Genomic DNA, 16,761 nt, shown 5'->3' on the forward strand with positions numbered 1-16,761 from the left:
AACTGCTTTGTAACAGTAGAACAATCTAAGTACATTTGTGTTAGATTGTTGACTTGGCAGGACCATACCTCATCTATAGTTAATGCATGAAAGAATCAAACATGTTAATGAAACCCTCTGTGGGAAAAAATGTGATACAGTTAAGGTGACGGTAAGTCAAAGCTTCGCCTGGCATTTCTAGGTCAGATTCCTACATTGATGAAGCAGTATGTGGGTATAAGGCAGCGTCAGGGAACAACCATCTTACCTGTCCTCCTTTCTGGTTTGGGATTTTACCCAAATGACATACCCTACTTTATTCTATTTCTGATTTTACACATACTTTAACAGATACTATTCTAAAAAAAAGTACCTTCCATTATATAATATAATGATTTAAACATTCATTTAAAACATAACCTATGGAGTTTCTACTTTATTCTACTATACTGTACAGGAAATAATCTGACCTTGCCTTACGTGAAATTAAATCAGGTAGTGTCACCTCTGGGCTACAGTACCAACAGTGTTTTGTGAAACAAGCTTTTCTTTTTCCTCAGTTTACAGCATCTTGGTTTTGTGGGTCAGTGCAGTTAACCACCTGTTGAAGGAGCCTGCCTGCTGCACTGCACCGAGGCCTCTAATTAAGGGCCTTGAGGTCAGCGGAGCACGTTGCAGCACACTCATGAAAAATCTCAGGAATCCCATATAGAACTGAAGAAACATAGAAGGATTAGTCATGTGACAGAAGGATAATGCCTTGTACAGTATTGTGACTGGTAAAAGAGTTGACTTTATAAAGTCAGCTCAATATTTTCAATACATTGGGTATGTATATGTGAAAAGATGTACCACTTTCAGCTAAATTAACTTTCACTGAACTCCTTGTACATGATAACTTTATTGTTTCCTGGCAGCCTCATGGGGTGATAACTCTCACTCTGTCCTTTAAAAATTATTGCCAGGAACTTCGCAGAGAGATATAATAAAGCAAAAATAAAACCATAAAATGTCTGCACACACCACTAGAGCAAAAATTAAGGACTAAGAGCCGAATGTACTGCTGCATTTATACAGTACAGGGAAATCCTTTATATTGGGGTCACTCTTCTGTGATGTTAAAGCACATTTTTTGGAAAAACTTGACCTTTATACTCAGTTATATTATACTGAATTAAATGTTTTTGCAATGGTTTTACACAATAGCTGTTATTAAAGTCAATCCCCAACAGCAACTAGCTGCTGCAGGTTAATGATAGGTTCAGGTTTATAATAAAGTTTAATAACACAGTGAATGTAGGCCTCTTTCTCCCAAGACCTGAATGTGTTCATGAAGCTACATACCTGTCATGCATAGAGAAAGGTCAATGTAGCCAATAAAACAAAGACAAGCCAACCATCTGAGACCAACTTGTATACTGCAGTGTACAAGCAGGCCACCCCTATACACGCAAAGATGTGGGATTTAAGACAGTTTTGTCTTTTGTTTTGGGGGATTTTTGTTGAATAGAAGCCAGGGTGACGATCACCGATAAATCATAACTAAAAACAAAACAGAATCAAAGATCATCCTTGGTGGTCGTTTTGCATACACACAAAACCCACCTCCCTAAAGTCTTTGGGACTACAGTATTAAAGGGGACTCGGTGTGTTTATGAAGGGCCTTCTGATCTGTGCTGTGTCTGTGTGCGAGCCCTCCTCTTCCCTCTGTGAACAGAAAGAGGCTCCCAAACAGGGGAGCGTTCAAGTGGAAGTGATGGAGGGGACAGGCAGTGACAAAATGTACAGAGACTAGAGAGGGAAGAGGGGAAGGAGGAGGGAGGGAGGGTGAGGCAGAGGGTGACCGACCCCAGACAAATACCCTCACACGCAAACCACAACAACAAGACAAGAGAGACGAACAATGACAGCAGCAAAAACACTAGTTGAATGGCTGGATCAACAGTTACAACAGCAAGGCAGACTGGGGACTGCTCGGTGATCAGCTACTTCAAGATCACTTTGGATGAAAGTTTCTCCACTTCAGAAAAGCACTACTAAGAAAGAAAAGAAAAAAACTCACCCCGTCCTTGTGTGCACACTGCTGACCTTCCACACTTCCATCTGAGAGTGTGTTACGCGTCCTACATTTTAACTTAAACAAAGAATTTGCCAAGTGTTTTGTGCTCTGATTCAGATCATCTTTCTTCGTCTAAAGAGGGACCGGACAGAGTAACCAGGAGAGCCAGATATTAGAGGGAAGACTTCTAGTGAGTCCCTTCTCCCCCCACTGAGACCCGAGGCTGCCTAGTGGGAGCCACTGATTGGCCAGCCGATGACGTCCGGCTCTCCGGTGCACAATGAGAGCAGCGGAGGGAATATTTCACTGCGGCAGATAGCTGCTAGTGCTGCCGGCTGCCTGAACAACAGAGAGAGAGGGGCAAAAAAGAGGCCTCGCATTCCTGGCTGGCTTCAAAGACGAAGCAGAGCCTGGGCGCCATTCATTCCCAAGGCCCTGAGCCCGGCACATGGAGACTGGCCAAGGCAGGAGGGAGGAGAGGGGAGGAGAGAGGAAAAGGGGGGGGTAATGGTAGAGGAGCTGGTTAGTGGATGGGTGACCTCCCAGCCTCCACCCAAAAAACAGTTACAAAGACCAACAACCACACCGCTATTATTTCCAATTCCACACTTTTACATTTCTTCATGTTTAAGAGCTTCTCTGTCACTGATGAACTGTAAAAAGTTACACACAAGCTAGTCATTAACTGCTACAGGAGGAAGACTCTCCATGGATATAAAGGTGATGATTAATCCAAATAGTCGCACCATAATTGCAGCACAGTGATGATGATCCCTTTTCCACACAGACAAAAACACCCCTACTTTATGCAGATGTGAACCTCATTGTATGATAAATGAATGCTACCTTTATGGAAATGAGCATTATTCTTATTATGCACAGTTCATGCACAAGTGCTAACTAGCACTGCATCCATTTGCGCCTCACTACATCTTCTAAACTTTTTTGTAGTACACCAACAGGAATGAACAGAGTCACACATACAGGGAGACAAAGTGCATCTCTACTGGTCTGTTGGATTTATATATGTGCAGATTCAGTTTGAATAAAATAAGTGGATGTAGCAACCACGTCACTAGCCATTTGTTTGTGTAAGCCTCAAATTTGGTATTTTGGCTGTTGCCATGTTGACTTCAGAGCCAGAAGTGACCATAATTGGACATGACAGTGGAGCTGAGAAAAACCAAGGTATGAAACCACAAACTGATGATAATTAGTGGATGGAGGAAAAATAACATCCATTAATTTCTCAATTGGCATTCTAAAGTCAGTAGTTTGGGATTTGGTAGTCGCGATGTTGAATTTTTGGAGCCAGAAATGGCCATATTAAGACGAGTGGGACAAAGCTATGGGAGACCAAGTGGTCAAGGGTTAGCTGATGCTAAGTGGTGGCTAAATGACTTGATAAAATGGTAAACTTAGTCAAACATTGTGCAAGCTATTCATTTTATGATCTTGTTAGTGGAACAGAGACTAAGATGTTTTCCTATTTAATAAAGCGAAACTTAGAAAATCCGACAGCAGGCATGCAAGCAAGCTGTCATACAGGACATCAAGCCCATTTGGTCAGAGATCTTATCAACAGAGAGTATGGATCACAAGATTACTTATTTGAGGTTCCAAATCAGGTGGATTTGGGATTTTTTTTGAGCCATTATCTAACAGTGATCAGTAGGACGCCACTTTATGATACATCTGCAGTGGCTTAAATTTAAGTCATAGTTAAAGCTACTTAGTCATAAAATAATCATACACTTAGTGGCTGTAATCGCTCCAAAAATTTAACACACATTTAATTAATCATCATGTATTGTGTGTCCATTGGTTCTATAGTTCTTATTCACTAAAGTTACATTTTCACCTGTGATCCCAAAATTCAGCATCAAGGGTTAACTTTTAACAGAGCAGTGTAAACAAGGATAAGCTCATGACCACTTTTTTGCCTGGCAACAGTGCTAAGTACCATATCATGGTCTAAAGAGGAGAGAGTAAGCCCTAAGCACTGTAAGAATGTAAAAAGCATATGCTTAAATAAATCTGATGCTGGCAGAGGAGGTGTCAGGCGAGGACACATTTTGTTAAAGAAGATTAAATTTACCAAACTAATAAATGAGAAACAGATGACGAGTTGTCTGAGTTTTGTAGTTTGGAAGGAGGGTGATTACACATGATGCGACTGATGGAAAATCTAGGAATGAAAGATGAGGTGGGGGTGTTAAATTCTTTTAGGTTTCCTTTTCTTTTTGCTGCTTAAGTTTTCCAGAGTGACCTTCACTGAGGAGCCACAGGACTGGATCACCAGCACCTCAGGGACGGAGAGGGCAGAAAAGAAAAAAAAAAAAAAAAGCAACACAAAGAGATGATGGAGATGAGGAGGAAAGGCTGCTGAAAAGGACACACAGGGGACAACTTAAAAAAAGTGAAAAATGTGAGAAGAAAACAGAGACGAGAGGGCAATCTGGGGTCTATAATGGATGATGCTATGGTAGCCGGCCAAGCAACCAGCAAGCAGAAAGAAACCCGACTAAGTGCTAATAAAGGCGGACCTCTGACCACGAAGCTAAATGGACCAGTTGCATCCTCTGGTTATCAATCAGGATGAGAAATACTTTATCAGAAACACAAACAACAGCTGACAACAGTGATAATGGTTAAAAAGGTGCAAACAAAGTCGCAGACATAATGACTCAGGCTGATAATAAAGTGGAGATTCAATAACAAGCTAAACAGTCTTTGCCCAAAGCGACTGCATTCTGCTAAATATGCAGGATTAAAATCATTCCACTGACCTTTGTGCTATTAAACCTCCAAGAAAACATGAGTCATATTACTGACTTGAGGTATTTTAACAACAAGTTGGAAATTACAATGATATGTGTGGTTCTATTGCTTCTTGCACACTAAAGACAAAAATAGCCAGGGATTTTTTTTTTCTTGGTTCATAAATGTCATCGCCTGATCACACATCACAATGTCAAAAAGTAGCTTGGGACTGAAAGACGGCAAACAACATGCAAGTAGGAGGCAACTACCAAAACTGCTAAAACCCTAATAAATCCAATGAAAAGCCATCCTGTTCACTGTGAGATGAAAAAACAAGAAGGATCTGCAGATACCACAAGCTTACAAACAGACAAATGAAAACATTTCTAAAAGCCATTGTGCTAGAGTTTCTCCTCTTGTTCTGGCATCACCTAGATCAGGTAGACTCACATTTTTCCTTTTGTTGATGAGGATCACAAGCAAATATCATTACTCTTGCTTGAGGTTCAACCGGCTGAAAATTGTACCACTGAGAGAAAAGGAAGGATTACAAACGGACAAACACTAAACTACGACTTCCTTCCTGGACTTAAGTCTCCCACATAACCTGAAAAACATCATTCTTATTGTCCTCTGCAACAAACGGTGACGGGGAGGAAGGTGGTTTTGAAAAGGTGGAAGTGGTCTGGTGTTGAGAACTGACAGAGGAAAGCATCTAGTAGCAGGGAAAGGGAAAGCTGGGTTGCCATGCAGTGTAATTACCAACGCCTGCTATTCCTCCACTGTGTGTGTGTGTGTGTGTGTGTGTGTGTGTAATACATAGAAAAAGACAAGAGAGAGATCCAGTTTGTCTTTGTGTATGGAGGAGAGAAAACTGTGGCTGTGTGTTGCTGGGCAGTGCTCACACTAGTGTCTAAAATCTGTAGCTGACCAAGACAAGCTGTCACACTCTAATAAGCTCTGCATTCCTGCCCTGATCTGCCCTAAATACTCACTTGACAGTATTTTAGATTCACTTCTGATGTTTTAATAAAACCTGTAGAGAATCTGATAGGTTTTTAATACTGGATTCTGCAGGACTGTTTTTTTTTTAAGACCGTTATCAATAGAGTTTAGAAAATAGCCATTAGTGCCATTAAAGTGGGTTATGCTTGGAACAGAGTTTGGTGATGCCCCCAATGTGATTATTGAACCGTACTGGGTGATGGCAGGCATTTGTTGGCCTTTTTTCCTAATGCTTTTATACTCAAAGTTTGTCATTTGAGTGTTTTCTCGCACATGATCAATTTTCATCAGGTTTCAACCAAACACTAAAGCTCCCACTGGTCTCTATCCAGGTTTTACTGAACTTAGGGGAAAGTAAGATCTTATGAGATGTATGTAAGTCCATACACCACATCACAACAAACTAAATTATCTAATAAATTTTTTAAATCAGTCAAAGTTATATTAAAGGAGTGATATTTTGCTTTTTTTCTTTTAAAAATGGAATTATGCATTTTAAAACATTTCTCTGTGGTCTACATAAACTGTAAATGCTTTGCTTGTGTCTGAATTCTTCATTAATTCAACTCCACAGGTCCATCTTCAACCCTATTTCTGAGGAATGACACCAGAAAGGTTGTTTTGAGCGCTGGCCCTTTAAATGCACATGAACTACTTCATGCCCCACCCCCTCCAGGTTATTGACTGTGCTGCTCTGTCCTGTTCAACCAACAACTGAACATTTTAGGTAACTGGCTCAAAGTCTGGACATATTTTCAGTTTGAACTACAACTGCTGCTGCTGCTGACAAACAATTATGGTGTACTTGGTGAAATGTTTGTCGGAAGTCTTGACCTTATATGTGCAAATGTCGTGACTTAATTAGTTGCAGACGTAACAAATTAAGCAGGAATTAAAATGGGTTGTAGAAATCCACTCGATTTTTGCCAAAATTAATATAAAGATAGCTTTTCAGCACCTGGAGGGTTCAAATTCTAACTTTTTGAACTATTAGTGTCCCCAAATACACAAATAAATGTACCAAAGACTAATAAAAATACCCACTTTTATTAGCAAAATATGACCCCTTTAAGGATAGCTTAAATACTGGAGATTAGAGTTACGAATTTTCTTAGACACAAACCATCAATGCTAGTAGGTGAAGAACTTTTCCTCAAGGCAATGGTCCTGTAACGTTTTCCGATCAAGATTCGAGAGATCTATTTATGTCACCTTGTTCCAAAATCACATCTTGACTTGCTATTGTATCTCTTCCTCTCCCTAATGTGCCTGAAAGTCTCTTTTCATGTCTTTTATTTATTTCACTGTCACTACATCTATTTTTGCATCATTTTCATCCTGTTATGACTTAAAATTTTTATATCTGGTTGGAATCTTTAACTTCTTTGTCATTTTCACCTTGATTAATCTTATATCCAATTATGTCTTTTCCTTCTTGTTTTGTCTTTTATATCATTTTTGTCTTGTTACATCTCTAACCTCTCCTTTGCATTTTGCATAGGTCAACATTTACAAACTCTTCTGGAGAACTTTCTACCGCTAGTTTCATTGAAAACTGAACTCCTGTATCATATTTTTGTTACGCATTTTATCATTCTTTGATATTTGGCAACCCAATAAAAGGAGTTCCGTGACTCATTTTTGAGTCCAAATCCTAATGTTGGGAAAGGCAGCCTTACAGAATGGCAACCACACAGGCAAATATACACACACCCACACACAAAATGGAACTTGGTCAGTAAGACTATATTTAAAACACTGAACTATATGCATTGAATGAACTATATCCTCCCAGGTTAAACATTAAACAGGAACTCCATCCAACAGCACTAGGCTTGTTTTCACGTGGCTTCTAACATGACAAATAATTACATTTTTTCTTAAGGAACCCCCATAGGGTTAGCAATATGATCGTGTCATGGTGAGTTTAACTGGATACTACAGACATTTTGCTGCACTAGAATAGTTCAAAGCTCCAGGTAAGAAAAGTTTGCTTCTTTGAAGGGGTGTTTGCATGTGCACAAACCTCTGCAAAAAGTACAAAAAAAAAAAAAAAAAACACAGAAAAAAAAGAGAGCCGTGCAAAATCATGGTTATTGCAGCATATATTTTTCATGGTTTGTTAGACGTGTAAAAACTTGAGAACTTACTGACCTGGGCCAAAGTCAGGTGTGAAACAATGTAAAAGGACAATTATAGGAGCAATTGCATTACTCGGGATTTGATATGGCTAAGTGCACGCTGACACACCTTTTTTTATACACAAGATAAAAAAGTCATGTAATCAACAGTGTGTTACCATTTAATAAAAAATCTAACCTCTATTTGTACAGACTTGAACAATGTGTTACTGTGTACTAGAAACTCTGCTTGAGCTTGAGCCCAGGTCGTAGATGCACTCCACCTCAAAGCTCAAGTACATTTACTGGATCAAAAAAAAAAAAAAAAAAAATGACAGCATCTTACAACATCACTACAAAAGAGGAGGCTCCGTTATTCTGAGCGAAATCTGTGATACCGGCAAACAAGAAGGGAGTCAAAATGACAAAGGATTGTTGGAGAGAGGAATGTATGAATGGAGGAAAAGCACAGAATGTGAGAAAGAAGAGACGACCGGCAGGAAGCTAAAGACAAACACCACAAGAAAAAAAAAAAAGTACAATAACAAATGACCCACTTCCCGTTCAAAGGTGGGAAGAGTCTCAGGGACGCCATCATTACAGAAAAATGTTAGTCTAACAAACAATTCTATTGTTCTTGGGTCTCCAGAGTGCTTTAGTTCAGCTCTCATCTCCCTAAAGATAAGACAGATAAGAGACCTGTTACTTAATTCCCTCCACAGTCTTTGCGTACACAATATTAGTATATTAGGCCGTTATGGAGTCTAGCTACCTGTTAACTGTAACTGTAGTGTTGGGTTCTTGTGTCTAAACATGTATTTTGTACTATGCAATGACCAAAAAATGTTCAGCAGTAGAAGATGTATTCAGATTGTTTACTTAAGTACTATTAGCAGAGGTAGGTGGGGCAGATTTATGTTTTCCCATATGTTTTCTTCCTTCGAAGTCAGCTGAGAAGTAACTTAAAGACATGTGAAATTATAGGTCACCAAAAGTAGATTTAGAGGCCACTATTACAATGATTATATAAACCTAAATAGGTTTTGAGATGGTTAGAAATTAACTATTTTTGACTTTTAGAAACTAGATTTAATTATTAAGTTATAACAACCTAAATAAAATGTGGATACACACTCTGAAAAAATATCAAGGCTGAAAGATTGAAATCTGTTATTTATAATGGAATCTGCTATTTTAATCATTAACAGCATGTAATACAAAAAAAAAAGCTTACAATATTTCTGTTCAGGAAAAATCTTCATGTGAGAAGTAACAAGTAACTGAAATATAGTGAGGCAAAAAAACAACATTTCCTAACGTTTCCTTCCAATACTTATTGGATTAGAAGTATAAAATAGAATAAAATGGAAATATGCAAAGAATAAGATCCTCACACCTTTTGCTTAAGGACAGCACCGGAGTGAATTTTGTTATACGTATATGGTACAGAGCATCAACATGCCAATTCCAAGTTATCATATATTTATTAAGTACTTAAGGTGTGGGCTTATGAATGAAATGAACAGACATACCAAACTGTTTTTCACTGCAGCACCAGTTTGGCTGAATATTCAACGGGGCAATTTACACAGGATGCAGACCTTCTTTGGTATTGTAAGTCACAAATGGTGCAAACAAGTGCTGGGTCTATACTGTTCACTCTGTACCAGGGAGCAGAAAGGCACTTCGTCAGCCGAGTGTCTCTCCCAGTTAGCTCATCCTATGTCACTTCTTGCCTATAGTTGTCTCTGCGCTGCCAGGCTGCAGTAACCATCACTGCCCCGTTACATAATGCACTGTTCACTGACCAGCTGACCATGCACGCATAACAGACGCAAGAATTCACCCACACTGGCCCCTGAGCTGGTGCTGTCACAGCAAGGGCACTGCCTAACTTCATACAGAGCACCTGAGGAAAAGACCCCCCACAGAGAGGCTGACTTTACTGGGCATGTAAAGAAGAAGAAAAGCCTGGAACAAGCTGCTATACATTTGCCTCTATAGAGTATTCAGTGTGGAACTCATGGAATGTATTAATACCAGTAAAACCCATTGCAAAAGCTGTTAATGGACTTATCATACATCCTACAGAGGTTTTATGGCTTGAAGGCCATTCAGCAAGACCAGGTTTTTTGTCCTGGTTTTCACAAATTAGAGCGACTATTGGTCTGATCCTGATCCTAAGCCTGAAAGGACTACCGTTAGGATGTATATGTAATGCACTAAGTGTACTACTGTCACTTTGTAATTGTTCATCCTGAAGAATTCTGTCCAGTTAAATTTTCATTACTAACAAGATAAACTATCTATTAGGGATGTAACAATATGAAAATTTCATATCACGGTTATTGTGACCAAAATTATCACGGTTATCATTATTATCGCGGTATTGTTGAAATTGTGATCAAAATGTTCAAAAAGTACAAATAAACACTGAAATAATTTAACCAAGTTGTATTTTTAAAAAAAAATAAATAAAAAATAATAATAATAATAATAATAATAATAATAATAGGCACAATGTACCTTCCCTTGGCAGAAACATTTAAATATTAACCCTTAGGGGTCTGAGCTTTTTTTGGCTGTTTTTCAGTACTTTTGATTTTGCCTTTATATACTATATAAACAAATGTTTACTATACCCATATTTGTATCTTTTTTTCAGCACAACTTCATCTATATCATCTGCCTATTATTTTTTCACTTTAACCTACTATATCAACATAAGAGGCCAAAAAACACAAAAAAAAAAAAAAAAAAAAAAAATCTGATTTGAAAAATGTATATAATTTATTGCATAAATAACACAAAGATATTTAATGAACCTTTTCAAAGACTTTAAAAGTGAATATTGGTTCCAAATATTCGGTATATAAAATTAAACTTGTAATAAATTAAAACTATAGTCAAATATTTGACATAAAAGCAGATCTTTACATAGGGTTTTTTCCCCTAAACGTGCGGTAATCAAACACAGTTATCATGATAATTAGAATTTAAACGGTAATACTAACGGTCTGCAATTTTACCGTGGTTTATCGTTATACCGATAATCGTTACATCCCTACTATCTACTATAGATAATTTTTGTAGTTATGAAGCATAGTCAATAATTTGTATCATGAAGCAACTATAGATGTTCCATGCATTCAAACCTACACAACAGTCACTGTGATATTAGTTTAATTACAAACTAACTTCACAAAGTTTTCCTTAAAACATTTTGCAGGTACAGAAAGTTATTGTGAAGGAAACTAAACTTCACAGCTGAATTTGAGGGATGATTTTCTACTCGGAATAATATAAAACCCATAAAAACTCTACGATGTCCAGTTGTTCAGCATAGCGGTATCAGTTGCAAACCAAACACCTGACTCTTTATGGTGGCCTGGCACTCTGACCCTCAGCCTCTTATCACCAATAGTTTGGCTGATTTGGCTGCTTGGTAGAGGCACATGGGAAAGGAATGTGCGTGATAAGCAGCAGGAACAGCAGGCAAAGTGGTTGTTACACACAGCACAAAGATCGCAGCTTAAGGAAAAATATGCAAATTGAATTAGAAGATTTACATTTCCGGCTGGTTATGCAACACTATTTATTCATCTCATCCATGTGGCATTTTTGGATGTCATGCAGTAATTATGTAACTGCATCAGTTCTCATGATCTGGATCACATTACTTGTCTTTGTAGAATTGCTGATCAGGTTCTGATGAGTTTAAAACTTTAAAAAAGCATAAGTGACATGCAACAAAAGCCACTAAGCCCAGGAACTGAAGCAGGGATGTTGCAGTCTGTAGTCAGCCTTGATTATGGTCCAGCCAGTATACCTGATCTTAAGTTGTGCAATAATCCATCTGTTACTGTGTGCAGAGGGAAAATGAATATACTGATAAAAGAGTCCACTTTAGACTTTCTGGTAGAACAAAGTGTCTGACTGCAAACATGAAGATCACAGCAATAAAAACCATGTGAGGCTACATATAAAAGCTCTTGAACTCTTGAAAATAATTATTCTGTTTTTAAAGAATACTTTCTATCATGAAGCATCATGAATATCATAAAAATCTGCATTAATTTGAACACCATTCAATTCATTGTGTGCCAACTCTAGACAAAGAAACGGGTTTGGGTGTAGTTTAAATTCATACCAAGATATTTTGTTAAACCATGAGGTTGAAGGGTTAGTTTCAAACCCTTACATAATAGCCTAACATTAGAAATTTAATTCTGCTCAAAGCACAATATGTAGGCCTAAGGGAAGAAGTGCCAGGCAATTCTGCAGAAACACCTAAACACTAACCGAAACACCATGATTTGTTTGTTGCACATGTTTAAAAATGAAACAATATATTTTTAAAATCTCAAAGTGTTTAGATGTCTGTTGAACTGCAACCAAAGAATGGTCCATGACTAAAGCCTCAGGTTTATCATCACTCCCAATAATCTTTTCAAAGGAAATCACACAAACCTTATCTTCACTCTCCTGCAGCCACACAAATCCTAAATCTCCACATCAACAAGCTATCCTGTTCATTTTGAGTCAGTCAGACCACATAATTATCTTTGGGTGTTTTCCCCTCCTGTAATCATTCCACCCCCTGGAGAAGTCAGATTACAGTACAAAATGACCTGCTGAGCTCCGGTACAACTGCATTCCTCTCCTGGCCTCCCCTAGACCCCCATCGTATGGGGCAATTACAGTCAGTGAATAGACACTTTTGGACCACAGACAATAACAGAAGCTATACAAGCACAAGATCTGAAAGAAAACTCACATTTCATTTATCCAAACCAGCAGGAAATCCAGCCACCCTAGAGCTACCATAGCACACCCGTCAGAGGGGGGTGTATACACTGTCCAGGCCATGTCGGTGTCATCAGTATACAAAAAAATGTCCACTGATGTTCAGACCTGGTTATTCAGTATATTCAGGTTCAGCTAACCTCATTTTATGGACATATAATGTTACTGAACACTCTTGAAATCATTTTTAGTCAGGAGCAATTCTGGTTTCATTCATTTGATTTAGACCCTCTTATATGTGTGCTGTTGATCCATCTTTAAATGACTACATTAACAAGATTTTAGGTAGATCACAAGACTTTGAGGTCTGTTGTGTCAGAGCTTCTGTTAATTGAATAAAATGTGTTTTTTGACAGACAACATGACTGTAGTTGGGGTTAAATTACACTAATTGGGCTGTGGAATGACTTTGTTACACAAATTTCTGATAACACTTACCATTTTCATTGTGTTAGTAAGTTAGTGTTTAGCATAACGTTAGTCTCATAACAGAAATGTTAAAGTCATATTTTTGGCCAAATTGAGATATCTATGTAACTTTACTCAAACACTGCTGCTTCAGCAACATGTGGAAGGAGTTTGATTGGAAGATGAAGACAAGGTACTTTAAGACACCATCAGTCATTTCCAAATTTATAGATAATCCAGCTGCAAAATATTGTTGGAGAAACTGTGGAATGGTTGGCGACCACTTGCACATCTTTTGGGATTGCCCACTGATGCTTCCTTTTTGGAAGGCGGTAAAGACAGAGATAGATAAAATTCTGGGAATTGACTTACTATTCACTCCAAGTCAACTTCTTTTCGATCTAACTCCTGAAGACATGTACACCAGAGACCAAAAGCACCTGCTACATATACTCTTGATGACTGCTAGGAAAATGGTGACAATAAAATGGATGAATCCACAGCCACCTACAGTGGCACAGTGGAAACTGAAGCTGAGGGATTTATTTGGAATGGAGGCTTTAACTGCTCAATTACAATTGAGGTCTGATGTCTTTGTGAGGAGGTGGCTACCTATAACAAGATACCTCTCTAACTAAGGGGAACCCCACTCTATGTTGTAATGTCTTAACTGTCCATTTATTCTGTTTTCAGTCTTTAATATTAATATCCAGCTTTTTGGACCCTAAAGGCTTTTCCTTTATTTATTTATTTGTTTTGTTTTGTCTTGTTTACTCAAAGTGTCATACACAGTCTGTGATGCTGTCAAGGAATGTTCTGTATTGTGTTTTTACATGTTTAATAAAAAAATAAGGTTAAAAAAAAAACAAAAAAACACTGCTGCTTCATTTTTATGCAATTATCACAATTTGGCCAAAAATATGACTTTGGCAATTATGCAACGAGGCTAATAAGCTCCCTTTTGTCCAAATGAGGTTTCTAGTTTCAAAAAGCTGGTTGGGGTTAAAAGGTAAACTCCTCCCTTTAAATGGGTTCTATGCACAGCCCCACTACTTCCTGAATTTCAGGTGGGTCCTTTATTTCCCGTCTTTCATTATTGGACACACTGATTAATCCAGGTGTGCTTAATTAATCAGTAGTCATAACAAGAATTAGCAGACATACCTGGATTAATCAGTGTGTCCAATAATGAAAGACAGGAAATAAAGGACCCACCTGAAGTTCAGGAAGTAGTGGGGCTGTGCATAGAGTCCATTAGTGGCTCCATCTATTAATTATGTACAGAACATGGTTTAACTCAAGTCTAAAAGAATGACTCCAAACAGTGAGGCATTCAACTTATCAATTAACTGTTTGGATTGCTAATAATGGCCTATAGCTAAAGGCCAGGTATCAGTAGTGGGAAAATTAGAATTGCGTATACAACAGCATTCATATAAACTCTTCTAACCTCAGGAAAAAAGGCTTACTTAACAACAAGAGCCATTCACACATGGAGCTCCTGCTGTTACATGGACATACCACTGACATCATGTCTAGTAAGGAAGGATAAAGAGCACAAAACAAACTGAAAAAACCGTGTGAGAAACCAGGTCACTGTCCACTACCTAATATGGTGGGATAATAGAGGACAGAAATGCATCTAATCTCTCCTTTTATACCTGCCAGGATGCTTTAAGGAGCATGAAAAGGACAGTCCAGATACACGATACGCTGCCCTGTAGAAGAGCAGCAGCAGCACAACAAGGAAACATTTGCTCAGTGTCGCGCAAGAGATTTGAATTGCAAAACAACCCACCAGGCAGACAGAGACGCTGTGTGAGGCCGAACGGTTAACATTCACTTCCCCCACTGACCCCAAGATGGCTGCCGCCGAAGTCAACAACAGGCCTAAGCCAAGACATTTCTTTTTGTAAGAATTCAGATATTTAATCTGCGTGAGGAGAGATGCATGGCTACTGTGACCTGCCCGGTCAGTTTAACAGGCTCCAAATGTCAGGAGAAATTAAGCAAATTAAAGTGGCCAACATTCTCCACATTTTTGTTTCCCCACACACAGGACTTATCAGGAGCACCTAGTGCGATAAAGGCCGACCAGAATAATCCAAGTAAAAGTGATGATATAAAATTATGCAGGAGATAAGGGTGTCTTTTCGGTGAAAGATGTACTACATACAGGAATCCCTTCCAAATCAAGTCAGTTATTTGTTTTAAGTGCTGAAGATAAAATCCCACTGACTAGCTTTATACTCTCCCACATTTTCATAGCAGGCACACACTCACCCAGGTCAAAAGCAGCTTTCCTCGATAAAAGAAAATGTGTTTTTAACAATGCCCAAATTGATATATTTGCTTTACATGTTTACTCAGTTTAGTTTGAAGGTAAAACACATAAACACACAAGAAACTGGGTTAAATCAACAAACTGGTTTCACGAAAGGGCAACAATCACAGCTTGAAATTGAAGCCACTGAGGAAGTATTTTAAAGGTGTAAAACCACAGACAGCCACTACATGCTAGCTCCAAATCAATCAATAAATCTATTCTTGCTCAAGGTGACGCTTGTTAAAAAATATTAACCCTTCTCTAGAATCAACCCAACACCCCCGACATGCTATTCTGGCCTTCTCTTTATTTGGACCTTCTAATAAAAGTACCAGTGGTAGTTCTTTTGAACACTGTTCCCCTAGTAGGAAGATTTCAGTGAGAAAATAAGGGGTTGATGATTAAATTTAGTTGACAACTTGTTAGCCTGCAGAGTTGGTTTTACATATTATGTTGCATTGTTTCCCCAACAAACAACTCTACTGTGGTTGTGAGTGAGAATTTAAACTAACAAGACCACCAAAGTTGCTATGTAATGGTTTTTTGTAGATTACTGATACATCAGTACAGTATTAGTGTGTTCTGCTGAAATAATAAAGAAATAATGAAGAATTAGCGTTAACATTTTGGAAATAGCTGAAACTGCTTGGTTTAACGAAACATTTCCTAGTTGGCTGTGTGGTCAGTTAGTGTTTTCAGAAACTTAGCGTTAGCTTGGCAAGTTTCCCCCCTTATCCGTAGCACTTCTTCCAGCTCCACCCCCTTGTCCAAATATGTTCATTTCTAGCTTCAGTCTATAAACCACCAGGTGATGTCACAGTGGCTACGTTCACATCTTTTATTTAATCTCTGATTTCATGGTGCTGTAGGTAACTATCACAAACCCTTTAAGCCACACTTTGGGTCTTTAACTACATATGAATTTCAGTTAATATTTACACAAACATGATACTGATTAGACACTCTCTTTTTTGTGTCAAATGTATTCAAATTTTGTGTCAAATGCTCTAGGTAACTTCCAAAATGCTCTTCAGTGGCTTTTCCATGCCCACATTCTCCACAACCCCTGTTATTAAATATATAACAATCAGTCTATAAAAACAAAAAAATTGCTTCTTTCAGCCTAGATATTGACCTGAGGAGAATTTTTTTCTTGCATTAAAGCATTGACATGTTGACACTTACTCATTCCAAGTGGACATTGACTTGGCCTTGATGTGGAACTATCTTTGTTGATTGTCAGTCCACAGGTGAACAATGTCAACACTAGTGGTAATTTTCCTGAACAGTATGAT

The 16,761-nt window shown here is 38.3% G+C and overlaps 1 protein-coding gene across 2 annotated transcripts in view; it reads right to left on the reverse strand.

The window, feature by feature from the left end:
- The window catches only part of shroom1 (shroom family member 1), a 46,947-nt gene that overhangs the window by 21,216 nt on the left and 8,970 nt on the right, over positions 1 to 16,761 (reverse strand). Inside the window, exon 1 of one of the 2 annotated variants that reach the window (XM_030154970.1) lies at positions 2,042 to 2,301. The exons of the other annotated variant lie outside the window; for it this stretch is intronic. The gene's annotated coding sequence lies outside the window, so the exon portion shown is untranslated. Of the gene's footprint in view, positions 1 to 2,041; positions 2,302 to 16,761 lie in introns of those variants that run through there. 2 annotated transcript variants of the gene reach the window in all.

The sequence above is a fragment of the Sphaeramia orbicularis genome, chromosome 14, assembly GCF_902148855.1.
Source record: "Sphaeramia orbicularis chromosome 14, fSphaOr1.1, whole genome shotgun sequence".
Taxonomy (NCBI): Eukaryota; Metazoa; Chordata; class Actinopteri; order Kurtiformes; family Apogonidae; genus Sphaeramia; species Sphaeramia orbicularis.